Here is a 14,496-nt window from a genome sequence, read left to right as displayed (position 1 = left end):
ATAAACATGGAGAGTATCATGCTAAGTGAAATGAGTCAGAAATAGAGGGACAGACATAGAAGGAATACACTCATTTGTGAAGTGTAGGGTAGCATCACATGAGGCTGACACCCAAGGAAAGTAGACACAAGGGCCAAGGGGATTGCCCCATAGCTGGAAGACTACTTTATGAGTGGAGGAGAGAAGGAACATGGAATAGAGAAGAGACCACTAAGGAAATGATGGCTAGAGGAACCAGTTGGGATGGGAGATGGAGATGCATGCTGAAAATAGATAATGACCTATCAACCATGATGACCTCTCAGTGTCTGTGTTGCAAGCTATAATGCCCAAAAGCAGAGAGAGAATATGGGGAATATTATCTGCCATGGAGGCAGGGGGAGTGTGGGAAAGGGGGGGTATACCTGGGATATTGGTGGTGGAGAATGTGCACTGGTGGAGGGATGGGTGTTTGATCATTGTGAGATTGTAACCCAAGCATGAAAGCTTGTAACTATCTTATGGTGATTCAATAAAATTTTTAAAAATTTAAAAAAGTTTTAAAAAGTCTTTTTTTGGGCAAAAATATAAATGGGGCCTTAGCATTGTGCTGTTCAATTGAGGAAACAGTGTTCCCACCCACCTCTCTGCTTGACACACTTCACCATCTGTCCACCTGGGGAAATGCCAGCATGGGTCAGGACTGCTAGTGTGTTCTAAGCAACTATGGAACATGGACGGTCTGGTCCCGCTAGCTCTATGAGGCTTGTTCTAGAAGGTGTGGTAATGGCCCCCAGCACTCAGTTCTTGGGAAGCCATTGTTTGAGATGGGATAGTTCTTTTCAGGTCCAGTCTTTCTTCATATCTGTAGAGGCATTTCAGGCCATCACCTTCCCTCACAGAAAATAATTTTGGAAGCAAAATAGTGAAGTAAAATAGTTTACATTGAAAGAAATTTTGAGAACTGTGAGAAAGAGAGAAAGATTCTTGTCCAAGAGAGAGTGTTGGCTTCCTCAGAGGGGAAAAGTCTGATAATGGCTTCAGTGAGGTTATTAAAATCGAATTCCTCCATATCGTCCTGACCTGGAGCTTTTAGCCTACATGAAATTAGCTCTGCATTGTCACAAGGAAAGTCATGCTGTTGGTAGTCCTTTAAAATTCCTATCTCTACCCATCCATTCTCCTGTACCTTCTCTTTTTCTGAAGGGTTCACGTTTTTCTGGGTAGAGCTTCAGTTTCTCCTTCTCCAAACTGCTCTGAATCTGAGCGCCAGAGTGTCAAAGTCTTCATAGCTTAGGGCCACTTCAGGGCTGGGCAGTTTCTTCTTAAATTACATTTCCAAAGAGCTCATTACTAGGGTCCCATTATCAATCTGCCTGCAACAACATCACATGTTCTGAAACCATGACATAGCAGAGTGAAAGAAAATATGAGTCATTCAGTTCTCAGAATTTCTTGCCATTTAGGAACTTTCTTGTTATCAAATTACTCTGGCACTACAGGAACTGATTCCTAGTCAGTGATGTACTGATTTAAATCTGACCCCCACATATGTTCAGACTCTTTGTTTTGTGTGGTTGTTTTTATCATTCATATTTTATATTTAATTGTATAGGGGAAAAGATTGATGCAAATATAATAAGGGTAAGAATCTACTAGTACTTTAAAATTTTTTTCCCATAGACTTTCTCCATTTATTTATAGAATATCTCCAGAATCATTTGTTTTCCTGGTGTATTTGAATTTTTCCTTTCTCTCTGTTTTTTTTTTTTTATTGAATCACCATGTGGAAAGTTACATAGTTCTCAGGGTTATGTCAGTTATACAATACTCAAACACCCTTCCCTTCACAGGCCCATATTCCATCACCAATCACCCCAGTATACCTCCCACCTCCAGCCCCCTCCCATCCCCCCAGCCCCCCCTCGTAAGTGATAAGTTTCATTTTGTTTATTCTTTATCTTGATTACATTCCATGTTTCAACTCATAACTCACTATTGTTGCTGGAATTCCCCCCCCCCAAAAAAAAGGCAGTCCTACTGCCAAAGAAGCATTTGATAGTCTTCCATTGCTGAGAATGTAGAGATATTAAGTCCTGCTGTTTGTTACATAACTTTTCTTCATTTTTTCCCCCCTCCTTCCTGCACCACCGAGTTCATGCCTGCTTAGTATTCTTCATAGTATGATTGACGCCATGCTGCCTGACAAAGGGGAAAAAACCTAGAAAGATGGTTATTTCCCGTCATCAGCCGGCATGGGGCTATAGCTAGTTGATAGTCTAGCAGCATGTCTGCAAGCAGTTTCTGGAACCAATAGTAGTGCGCTGGTGTTGGCCCCGGCTCGAGACTCCACCAGCATCCCGCTGTTCCATGTACATATTTTTTTCCCCTTATATCCCGTTCCCACGCCACCAGGTTCGTATCTGCTTAATGGACATCATAATATAGCTAACGCCACGCCACATTTCTTCCCGAGAAAGAAATATTTCTTCCCCTCAGCCGGCGTAGGGTTATAGCTTAGTTCAGTCTAGAGAGATGGCTACCACTATGATTGCCTTCAATATTTCAACAATAGACTTACTATTCTTGTTAGGATTTCCCCCCAAAGTCCAACCCGTTACAAAGGAACCATTTCATATTGCTGATGATTAGATGACATTAGGTCGAGGTTTTGGGTTTCTGTATAAAGTCCAGGGAAAATTCTGCCAGAAATTCTATCACTACAAACTTTTACCCTTTTATGGTGCTCATAAGATGGAAAAACCTAGAGAAATGCCGGGCCCCCGCTGTAGCAGCCTGGCGGAAATGCTCAGTTCACATTCTGGAAGTATTTCAGTGGGCAGCTGGTGTCCAAAGTAGCTCTTTTGGGCTCCTCGGTCATGCTGGAGCAGCAGCAGCGGCAAAAGGGGAGCGCACGTGGGTCCACTGTCCTTAGGTATCAGTGGTGGGCAGAGACCGGTACTTCCCCGCCCCCTGAGATCTCCCGCAAGCCGCGCCGCATTTGGATTGGTATCTCCATTTTGTGCTCAAAGAAAAGTGGTGAAAGCTGTGCTGTGCCAGGAGGGAGGGGTTGAGAGAGAGAGAGAGATTAAAAAAAAAAGAGAAATACTGGGCCCCCACTGTGGCAGCCTGGCGGAAACGCTCAGTTCACATTCTGGAAGTATTTCAGTGGGCTGCTGGTGTCCAAAGTAGCTCTTTTGGGCTCCTCGGTCATGCTGGAGCAGCAGCAGCGTTGAAAGGGGTACTTTTAAAAATTTTATTGAATCACCGTGAGATAGTTACAAGCTTTCATCTTTGGGTTACAATCACACAATGATCAAATACCCATCACTCCACCAGTGCACATTCTCCACTAATATTCCAGATATATTCCACTTTCCCACCCTCCCCCTGCCTCAATGGTAAACAATAATCCCATACTCTCTCACTACTTTGGGGAATTATGGCTTGCAATGCATACACTGAGAGGTCATCATGTTTGATCTGAATCTACTAGTACTTTTAAACACATAACCAGGAGGTGAAATTATGACTGCCTAACCCTGATTAGAACAGTAGATTGGGTACTTGCTTTGCTTGGATTTAATCCTTAGCACTGCTAGTGTGCCCCTCCCCCCAAAAAGCAACAAAATTTAGTGAAATTTTGCCTTGCATCTGTGAATAAATAGGTGATCAATTGCAGTTAGTGTAGGGCTCAGTTTCCCCTCTCTCTCTCTCAGCCTCTCTCTCTCTTGTCCCCCCTCTCTCTCTCCATCTCTCTCTCTCCCTCTCCTCTCTCTCTCTCTCCCCCCTCTCTCTTTCTCTCTCTCTGTTTCCAATTTCCTAAGCATTTCACAGAGACAAGAGTAGAATTTGAGTGCAATTACCTGTTCAACATTCAACAAATACCAAATTAGAATTCCAATTTTGGAAATTGATTTTCTTTCCTTTTCTTTGGCCTACAGCTAGCTGTACTCAAGGCTGGTTCCTAGGGATGAGTCCTGACAGGACTCAGAGGCACACGTGAACTGTGGAAAACAAGTTGACATCAGCCACATGCCAGGCAGCAGTCCACCCACTGTACAATTTGTTCAGTCACAGACACTGATTTTCGATAGAATTAATTAAAATCATCTATCGGAATATGGAAAGATGCCTTTCCATCTGAAAGGCAGACTCTGAAGAGGCATTTTACACATATAACATGTGGAAGCTTATTTTAAAATAGAGTAGTAACCTAAATCTTCACCAGAGTAATCAGGGAGATAGTAGAGTAGGCAGGATTCTTATCTTGCGCGAGACTTCACAGGTCCGATCTCTGGCACTTCCTATAGTACCCCAAGCCTTTCTAGGAATGCTTGATCCCTAGTGCAGAGCCAGACGATGCTAAGACCTGAGCATCATCAGGTATGGCCCGCCAAACCAAGAGAAATATAAAATTCAAAGACATGAGAACATAATATTTGGATGTTTTTACAAATATATGTGCCTGTGTGTATATAAGTGTGTGCATATTTGCATAGACTAATGCTTTTTTTGAAAATATTTGCATACATTCAGAAACAATCCTATCAATATAATCTGATTATTAAAATCAAATATTCAAGATGTATTTTAAAGTTAATGTAATTAATTTTAATTAATTGACCTGGAAACAAGATCCTCTGTCTGCTTCCTCCAATCTCGGGTATCTGAGGGAGGGGGTCCAACCCAGATGCCCCACCCTACCCAGGATAAATTCCTCACTGGCCGACCCCCACTACATCCACTACCCAGCCACCGCTACCCTCCAGGTTGCTCTCTGGACCGCGCAGCCACTTCGAGACACACCATAAAACACTTAATACGTATTATTCCTGCACCATATTTGATAGGGTTCAAATTTGGTGTGAACCATGGTAACACCTCTAAGGGCAATTGGAGGCCACCCTAAAAGCCTCCGTCCATCTCGGAGAGCCCGGCAAGCTACAGAGAGTATCTCGCCTGCACGGCAGAGCCTAGCAAGCTACCCATCGAGTATTCGATATGCCAACAACAGTAACAACAATTGGCCTCATTCACCTGTCACTGAAAAAGCCCCCAATACAGCAGTGTTAAGAAAGATGAGCAAAGAGAGGCTGAAAAAATCTCGGAGATGAACTAGACTGCCAAAACGAAGAAAGACTAAAATGATTGTCTGTACTTTCAATGCACGGACATTGGCATCAGAAACATCCATTGAGGACCTGATGGTGCAAGCCCAGTAGATCAAGTACGACATCATTGGTCTGACCAAAATGAGAAGACATCAATCACATCAAACCATTTTTGACACTGGAGAAGAATTGTTCCTCGGAACATGTGACAACAGAGGCATTGGTGGCATTGGTGTCCTTGTCAACACAAACTTGGCCATGAACATCGATTCATTCGAATGCCTAACAACCCAAATCAAATGATAATGCTTGAATAGATGTGGCTCACTGCCTGCAGTTTCTATATTCATCGTCTACGCACCAACTTCCAACTACGATGTAGAATAAATTGAGAGGTTCTACATGGAACTAGAGAAGTTCTATAAAGAAGACCACACCTTCTACAAAATCATTGTTGGTGATTTTAATGCCAAGATAGGTCCAAGAAGGTCGCCCGAAGAACTCTACATTGGGATACATGGCCTAAAATGGAACAATCAGGGTGAGAGACTATCTGAATTCATCATGTCGACCAAGACCATCCATGGTAACTCACAGTTCCAGAAGGCCGAATCTAAATGCTGGACATGGGAGTCTCCCGGTGGACAGTTCCACAATGAAATTGACCACATCATATTCAATCAAAGGTTTTGCCTTACTGATGTCGCTGTTGTCCCAAAATTCCAAGCAGAATCAGACCACCGTCTCCTTCGTGTGAAATTCTACTTCATAGAGCAGGGAGAAAGTCTGCAAAATTTAAATCTAAGAAGACAACTCCCACAATGATCACCAATTGGGAGCTCTTTGGCACTATTGCAGAAACATGTGAAGATGCTGTCCTTGACAACATCAACAAGGAATACGATTCACTGGTTCAGCACCTCCATGACTGTGTGAAGAATGCCGAGAGTGAGAAAGCCACAAACAAACGCCTGACTTCAGAAACTCTCGAGCTCATTCGTCAATGTGGTTTGGCACGAGCCTCAGGCAACCACAAGTTAACATCCGAGCTCACAAAGCTGTGCAGAGATGTGATAAAGGAAGACCTCAAAGAGAGAAGAGCAGCAGTGTTGGCCAGTGCAGCAGAAGCCGGGAAAAGTATTCACAACGCTCGCCTTTCCTTCGCCAACTACAAGACCAAGATAACTGCCCTCCGATGTCCCGATGGATCTATCACATCCTCCAGAAGGGCAATGGAGAAAATTGTACACGACTTCTACTTGGATCTCTTTGACAGCCATGTCCACCTGCCCACATACCAAATTCCGCAGGATGGATATGTCGTTCCCAACGTTCTCCCTTCTGAAATCCGACACGCCATTTCACTGGTAAAGACTCGAATAGCACCTGGTCCGGACAAGGTCAGACCCGAACACCTGAAGAATCTGCCGCCAGTACTCATCAATACACTGGCCTGACTCTTCACACGCTACCTGCATGAATGCAAGGTTCTGTCCCAGTGGAAAACCAGTAGGACCGTTCTGTTGTACAAGAAGGGAGACATCCACTACATCAGCAACTATCGCCCAATCTGTCTGCTGTCTGTCGTCTACAAATTGTTCACTCGTGTCATCCTGAATAGAATAGGCAGAACACTAGACGAAGGACAACCATGCGAGCAAGCAGGGTTACGAAGGGGATTCAGCACGATAGACCATATCTACACAGTGACCAAACTTATTGAAGTTTCTCGAGAGTTCAAGATGCCGGTCTGTCTAATGTTCATCCACTTAAAGAAGGCCTTTGATTCTGTTGAGACTGAGGTGGTCATCAAGGCCCTGGCCAAACAGGGCGTTCAAACTCAGTATATCAAAATCCTCCACGAGCTGTATTGTGGATTCACCACCAGGATATCGCTATTCTACAAGGAAGTGATCATTGATGTAAAGAGAGGGGTGAGGCAGGGTGATACCATTTCACCAAAACTCTTGGGTGCCGCCCTTGAGAACATCATGCGATGACTGGAATGGGAAGGAATGGGAGTGAAGATAGATGTACGGCAATTACACCACCTCTGCTTCACTGATGACATTGTTCTCATAACACCAAACATTAGCCAAGCGGCATAAATGCTGGCTGACTGACCACGAGTGTGGAAAGGTCAGATTGCAGCTGAATCTCAACAAGACGATGTTCATGAAAAACGAACTGGTCCCTGAAGCTCCATTTGCTCTCAATAAAATGAACATCTCTGAATGCAGCAGCTATGTGTACCTGGGTTGAGAAATCAACATGAGGAACAACTTGGTGCCAGAACTGCGCAGGAGGAATAGAGCAGCGTGGAATGCTTTCAAGAGCGTCAAAGAAGTGGTTAAGAGAACGAAGAACCTCCAACTCTGGGCACATCTTTTCGATTCCATCATTCTTTCTGCACTAACATATGCCTCAGAGACCTGGGCTCTACACAAACAGGATGAGAATGCTATTAGGGTATCCCAAAGAGGAATCGAAAGAGCAATGCTGGGAATATCATGTCTCATTCAAGTGAGAGAAGGAATCCGGAGTTCTGACCTCTGTCGATGGTCAAAAATCAGGGATGCTGTCTCGCTTGCCAAGCCATCAAAAATCAGATGGGCCGGTCATGTAATGCGATTCAGAGACAACGGCTGGACTAGAGCTGTTACCGACTGGATTCAACGGGATGTCAGAAGACCTTGTGGCCGCCCACCAACTAGATGGTCAGATTTCTTTGTCAAATCCCTGAATGAAAGATTTGAGGCTCTTCCTGTTCCTGGAGCAAGCAGATATCATTGGGCTGCTCTAGCTCGCAACAGGGACAAATGGAGACGTTACTGGCGCCCGCTCGAGCAAATCAAGGATACAAGTGAATGTAAGTAATTAATAAAAAACAAAATTATGAAAAATCTGAAAAAAGCTTTATGAAAAATCATAAAGGTCAAGTAAAGAAAGAGAAAAGAGCAATAAACGTTTTTTTCTTTGTCACTGAAATATTTGTTAATGTATTTGCCTGTTTTGCCTGTAAAATATAAACTTACCGACAATATTTTTGACTAAAATATAAAACTGATCAATTGCTTTGGCAGCATATGCAAATGAGTAATTCCTTGAGTAATCTGAAGCAAGGAAGCCTTGTGGGAGATGTGAATAGCAAGTTGCTTCTGTAGCAGAGGAAGTACATAATGAGTCTTTTAGTGCTGCATGTGTTAGTGAGAATATTCTTGAAGTTCCCATGAAACATTTTGTGAATTAAGCTAAAATGTCAATGATTTCCCCAAACAAAGAAAGATGTATTCTCTATCTAACTGCATTTTGTAATCATTAAACTCTTTGCAATTTGTTTTTAGGATTACCATTTCCACTGAGGATTTTTAAGGATTAATGAGATAACACTGTGAAGTTCTTTCAGTGGCTGTTATTAAAAAATAATAGGTACTGTGCTTGGGTGTACACTTGTTTCCATTGAGTTCTTTGGTGATTGTATGGAGATCTGGGGAGAGTTGTGAGGTAGTAATAATTTTGTTTGTAGACTCCTACAGCTTTGTATTTATCTGACAGCAGGATGTCATTCTCTCCTTTCCCTCCTTGTGCAATTCATACAAGCCTGTGGCTTCAAGTTGAAGGCAAGAGTTCTTTTTTTGAGTTCAAAGTAAAAATTTAACATTATATATTATGTATTTTTATTCCAATTGATTGAGGCACTTTTATGGATAATTAGAAGTAGATAATTACATGTTTTCTTGTGGAATGTATGGAGTAAAAGGCAAAAAAATCATAATACATACACATACACATGTTTGTTGTGTGCACATGCACACACGCACACACACCCACATATGTGTGTGTTCTGTTGGTGTGGTCAGGGAAGTAGCTCATAGCAGAGTATTTTCCTGGCATGTGTGAGGCAATGGGTTCAATCCCTGGCACTACATACAGACAAATTATATAATATTTAAATTTTATAACTAAGTATACAATATATTGTTTATTCATGAAGTACTATTAGCCTTTCATATGAGTAGAAGGTGTTTTTTTTGGTTATAAATAATTCTTTGATATAAAATCAATGAGGATATTAACATAGCTTATATAGAAGAACCCATATACTAATCTACCTATTTCTCCCTATCTCTTGACATATCACTCACTATCTAGTAATAATTATACCATTTGAAGTATAATAGACCTATGAACCCTTCCTCAAAAGAGAGGGAGTGGCTAGCAATTCTGGCATAGCCCTGTCTAGCTAGAGGACTCAAAAGCTAAAAATACAGATAGGCGTGATGTCGGGAGCTGGCTTTGGACCTACGAGAGACCATCTCCTCCGCAGGTACCATCCAAACCTGCCTGTTGAAGAGCACAGCCATTCTGCTTTGCTCTGTGGTGGCACCTTTCTTATCATCTCCATAACTCACCATAAATACAAAGCCATCCTAACATAGGCTCCTAACTGCACAAAAACGTGCAAAAAACAAGTCCAAACTGCAAAGGTCACAAATGGTAAAGCAATGCAGAAACCCCAGATTTAATGAGTGAGGTTGACCCAACCAGTAGTAATGAGCGTATATAACCTTTCTGATAAGGACTGTAGAATGGAACTATTAAAGATGCATATGGAGCTCAAAAAAAATGGAGAGCACCACCAATAAAACACAAGAGGTTTTGACCAGCGTATATGATTAAAACCCGTGCGTATTGGATATGCCAAAAACAGCAACAATAAGTCTCTCAATGAGAGATGTTACTGGTGCCCACTCAAACAAATCGATGAGCAATGGGATGACAGTGACAGTGATGATATGAAAAACTTGGTAGGTGAAATAAAAAAACTCACTGTATGTCCTCAGCAACAGAGTAACAGGTGCTGAGGACAGAATCAGTGAGCTCCAAGATGAGGAACAGAGAATTTCCAGCCAACAGCAGAAGATGAAAAATGCCTCAAAATAAACTAACAAATGATAGGAGAACATTTGGATGGATTTAAGAAGAGCAATATAAGAACCATTGGGGTACCAGAGGCACAGGTAGAAAACCTTGATGAAGAAGCAACTGTCAATGCCATCATTGCTGAGAAGTTTCCAAAGCTGAAGAGCACATGCACCCAGATCCCGGAGCCTGAGAGTACCAGCTAAAAGAAATTCAAATAAAAATACCCCAAGACACATGATAAAATGTGTCAGAATTTCATCAGAATAACGGAAACCATAGATAGAGATAGAATACTGAAAACAGCAAGATCAAAGAAGGAAGTTGGTTGTAAAGGAGCATCCTTAAGAATCACAGCAGATTTATTAAATGAAACCTAAATACAGAGTTGGAATATAGTGAAAATTCTCAATGAAATGAACGCCTCACCAAGAATACTTTGCCTAGCGAACTCTCATTCAGATTTGAAGGAACAATACACAACTTCACAGATAAACAACACTCAGGAACTTCATAGACTCAAAATCATTGTTACAAGAAGAATTAAACAGGCTACTTTAAGATAAGATAAATCCCACAAATACACCAAAATCCTACAGAAAGATGGAACAAAACCCCCTCACAGTAATGTCTCTCAATGGACTAAATGACCAATCAAGAGGCATAGAATGGCAGGATGGATTAGAAAATTGAGCCAAACACTCTGCTGCCTGTAAGAAACACATTTGAAAAATCAAGGTCAACACAGACTCAAAGTCAAAGACTGGAAAATAATTCTCCAAGCAAACAGCCCCCTCAAAAAAAGCTGGGTTGGCCAGACTAGCATCAGACAATATAGACTTCAGACTGAAGAATCTGAAGAATGTTATAAGAGGCAGTGAAGTCATTTCTTAATGATCAAGGGATCTGTCCATCAGGAAGAACTCACACTCCTAAACACATATGCACCTAATAAGGGATCAGTAAAATACTTAAAAAAAACAGCTAATGACTTGAAGAAACATGTTGATAGCAATATAATAATAGTTGAAGATTTTATCACCACTTTGCCATCTCTTGATAGATCAAATAAACTAAAGATCAGCAAGGAAATACTTTGAGGGGAAAAAATGGAGGAGGGGGTTATCATTTTTCATTCTCAAACAGCTGAATACACATTCTTTTCCAGTGTACATGGGACATTCTCCGAGACAGAACACATGCTTGGCCACAAAACTTACCTCCATAAAATTAAGAGGATAAAAATGGCATTAACTATCTTTTCAGACCATGATGCAATGAAAATAGAAATGAATCATACCCAGAATCAGGGAATCAAATAAAACACCTGGAAATTAAACAGCTCACTAGTGAACAACCAGTGGCTTAGAGAGAAAATCAAAGAGAAAAGCAAAATATTCCTGGAGATAAATGAGAATGAAGACATGAGCTACCGAAACTTATGGGACATGGTAAAAGCAGTGTTAAGAAGAACTTTGCAAGCATTCATCAGGAATAAAGAAAGGGCTCACATAAATAACTTAACCTCACAACTTAAGACCAATAAAAGGATCCCTAACCAGGCAGGAGGAAGGAAATGATAAAACTTAGAGCAGAAATAAATAAGCTGGAATTCCAGAAAACTGTCCAAAAGGTCAATGAAATCAACTCCTGATTCTTAAGAAAATAAACAAGATTGATAAACCACTAGGAAGACTCACAAAGAAAGAGAGAAAGAACCCTAATAAACAGAGTCAGAAATGAAAAGGGGACATCACAACCAAAGCTATGTATATCCAAGGGGTATTCAGAGATTACTTTGAGATACTTTATGCCACCAAACAAGAAAACCTTGAAGATGTGAATAAATTCCTGGATTGCTATAACCTCCCAAGGCTGAAGCAAGAAGATCTGGAATACATGAACAGACCTATTACCATTGAGGAAATTGAAATGGCAATCAAAATCTTCCCCAAAACAGAGGCTCACAGTAAGATGAATTCACTAGTGAGTTCTTTCAAACTTTTAAAGAGGACCTACTGCCAATCCTTCTCAAGCTTTTGCAGGAAACTGAAGAAACAGACACAACCACAAATGGTTTCTATAAGGCAAACAAAACCTTTATTTATACCCAAAGAAGACTGAAAAACCACAAAAAAAGAGAATTATAGACTGATACCCTTTATGAACACAGATGCAAAGATCCTAGAAAATAATGCTAGCAAATAGAGTCCAACAACTAAAATGCTCATACACCAGCATTAAGTAGAATTCATCGTGGGAATGCAAGAAAGTAGAGAGAGAGTATTGGATAAATTGTCTGACATAGAGGCAGGGGGAGGCTCAGGATAGGGGTATACTGGGGACATTGGTAGTGAAAAATGTGCATTGGTGGAGGGATGGGTGTTTGATCATTGTATGACTGAAACTCAAGCATGAAAGCTTTGTAACTATCTCACGGTGATTCAATAAAAAACATAAAAAGAAACAGAATGGTTTAACATTCAAAGGCAATCAACATAATACACCATATCAATGAAAGATTTAAAAAATGAGCATATTAATATATGCAGAAAAAGCATTTGACAGGATCCAGCACCCATTCTGGATTATTTAAAAAAAAAAACTCTCAACAAAAAAGGAATTGAAGGAACTTTCCTCAATATAGTCAAAGCCATCTACCACTGGCCCCAGCAAGCATTATTCTCAATGGGGGAACCTAAAAACTTCTAAGATCAGATAAGACAAGGTTGCCAACTCTTTGCCGCTCTTACTCAAGACAGTATTGGAAGTATTTTCCATAGAAGTTAGGCAAGAAAAAATATGTCAAAGGCTTCTATCCAGAGAGAAAAGGAAGAAGATAAGCTTTCACTATTTGCAATAACATAATACTATACTTAGAAAATCCTAAAGACTCTACAAAAAAGCTTCTAGAAACAATGGAATTGTATAGTAAAGTTGCAGGCTACAAAATCAATACCAAAAATCCCATGGCTTTCCTATATGCAAATAATTAAAGAAAAATAAAACAATCTTGTTGACAATTGTGCCTCAGAAAATAGAGTACCTTGTAATCAGCTTAATGGAAGAGGTGAAAGACTTATACAAAGAAAACTACAAAACTACTTCAAGAAATTAGATGAGACACTAGAAAATGGAGTCACATCCTCTGCTAATGGATTGGGAGGATTAACATCGTCAAAATGACAGAACTTCCAAAAGCATTATACAGACTCATTGTGGTCCCCATAAGGATCATTATCACTGTATCACTGTCATCCCATTGCTCATCAATTTGCTCGAGCGGGCACCAGTAAGTTCTCCATTGTGAGACTTGTTGTTACTGTTTCTGGCATATCGAATACACTATGGGGAGCTTTCCAGGCTCTGCCATCAGGGCAAAATACTCTCAGCAGCTTGCCGGGCTCTCCGAGAGGAGTGCAGGAATTGAACTCAGGTCAGCTATATTGAAGGCAAACGCCTTACTTGCTGTGCTCTGGCCCTCCAAATATAATAGAAACACAAATTTAGTGGTAAGTTCATAAAACCATTCTGCTCCTTACCCATGTCATAACATAGATTAATGTTAAATGCTCAATAAAAACCTGGGGCTGCCACATCAAAACTCATACAGTATCCCTCCCTGTGAGAATTTGAACTATTTTCATCACCCCAATATATGAGCAATTGCTAAGCACTGAAAGAAGACCAAGGAAAGATTTCTTTTAACTTCTGGCTTTCTGTAGCCAGAGAGATAGTGCTGCAGGTAAGGCATTCGCATTGCACGCATCTGACCTGGTATGATCCTTGGTAGCCCAGACAGACCCCAAGCCAGGCGTGATCGCTGAATGCTGAATGCTGAGCTGGAAGTAAGACACCCCCCCCCAATTTTTTTTTATTTAAGGCTTTCTATGATTTCTGCCAAGTATCTTTTTGAGTAAAACTCACAAACTTCTTACTTTTAAGCTCCAGAGGACCAATGCAGGTAGGCGCATGTATTGCCTACTGAGGTTCATCTCAGCCCTAAGTAAAGTCCCTCAGTCCCAGCAGGAGTAAGCCAAGTATGACCCCAAAACAGAAACAAAGTTTCCTAATTTTTAAAGAGCAATTTCACTTACTCTGGTACTTATAGCATAATAAAAGTCCTTTTAGAAAATTAGTCATCAGACTGTACTCCATGAATTTTTCATCAAAGTACCCTATGAATCAAGAAAAAAGCAAATACCTGATTTTTATCCCAAAAACCTTAGGAAATTTCAAAACATGACTACAAGATAGAAATTGCCATATAGAAAATTTAATGGATAAAGACATTTCGCAATTCAATAATTTTACCAAATCTGATTGAGAGCAAACTGCCAAAGGTGTTTTGAAACCATTGTGTTCAAAATTAAGAGGCAGATTCCAGGAGCTCTACTCATTGTAAAAATGAAGTACAAAAGTATCTTAGGACCTAAAAATGTGTGTATACATGTAGGTATATTCATAAGGTTTATGTATA

The 14,496-nt window shown here is 40.8% G+C and overlaps 1 pseudogene; it reads left to right on the top strand.

Moving 5' to 3' along the window:
• Positions 1–5,126: 5,126 nt before the first annotated feature.
• LOC129399894 (uncharacterized) lies at positions 5,127–8,472 on the top strand (annotated as a pseudogene).
• The last annotated feature ends 6,024 nt before the right edge of the window (positions 8,473–14,496 follow it).

The sequence above is a fragment of the Sorex araneus genome, chromosome X, assembly GCF_027595985.1.
Source record: "Sorex araneus isolate mSorAra2 chromosome X, mSorAra2.pri, whole genome shotgun sequence".
Classification (NCBI taxonomy): Eukaryota; Metazoa; Chordata; class Mammalia; order Eulipotyphla; family Soricidae; genus Sorex; species Sorex araneus.
Note: the sequence above shows the minus strand (reverse complement) of the source record. Positions and strands in the feature narration are given on the sequence as shown.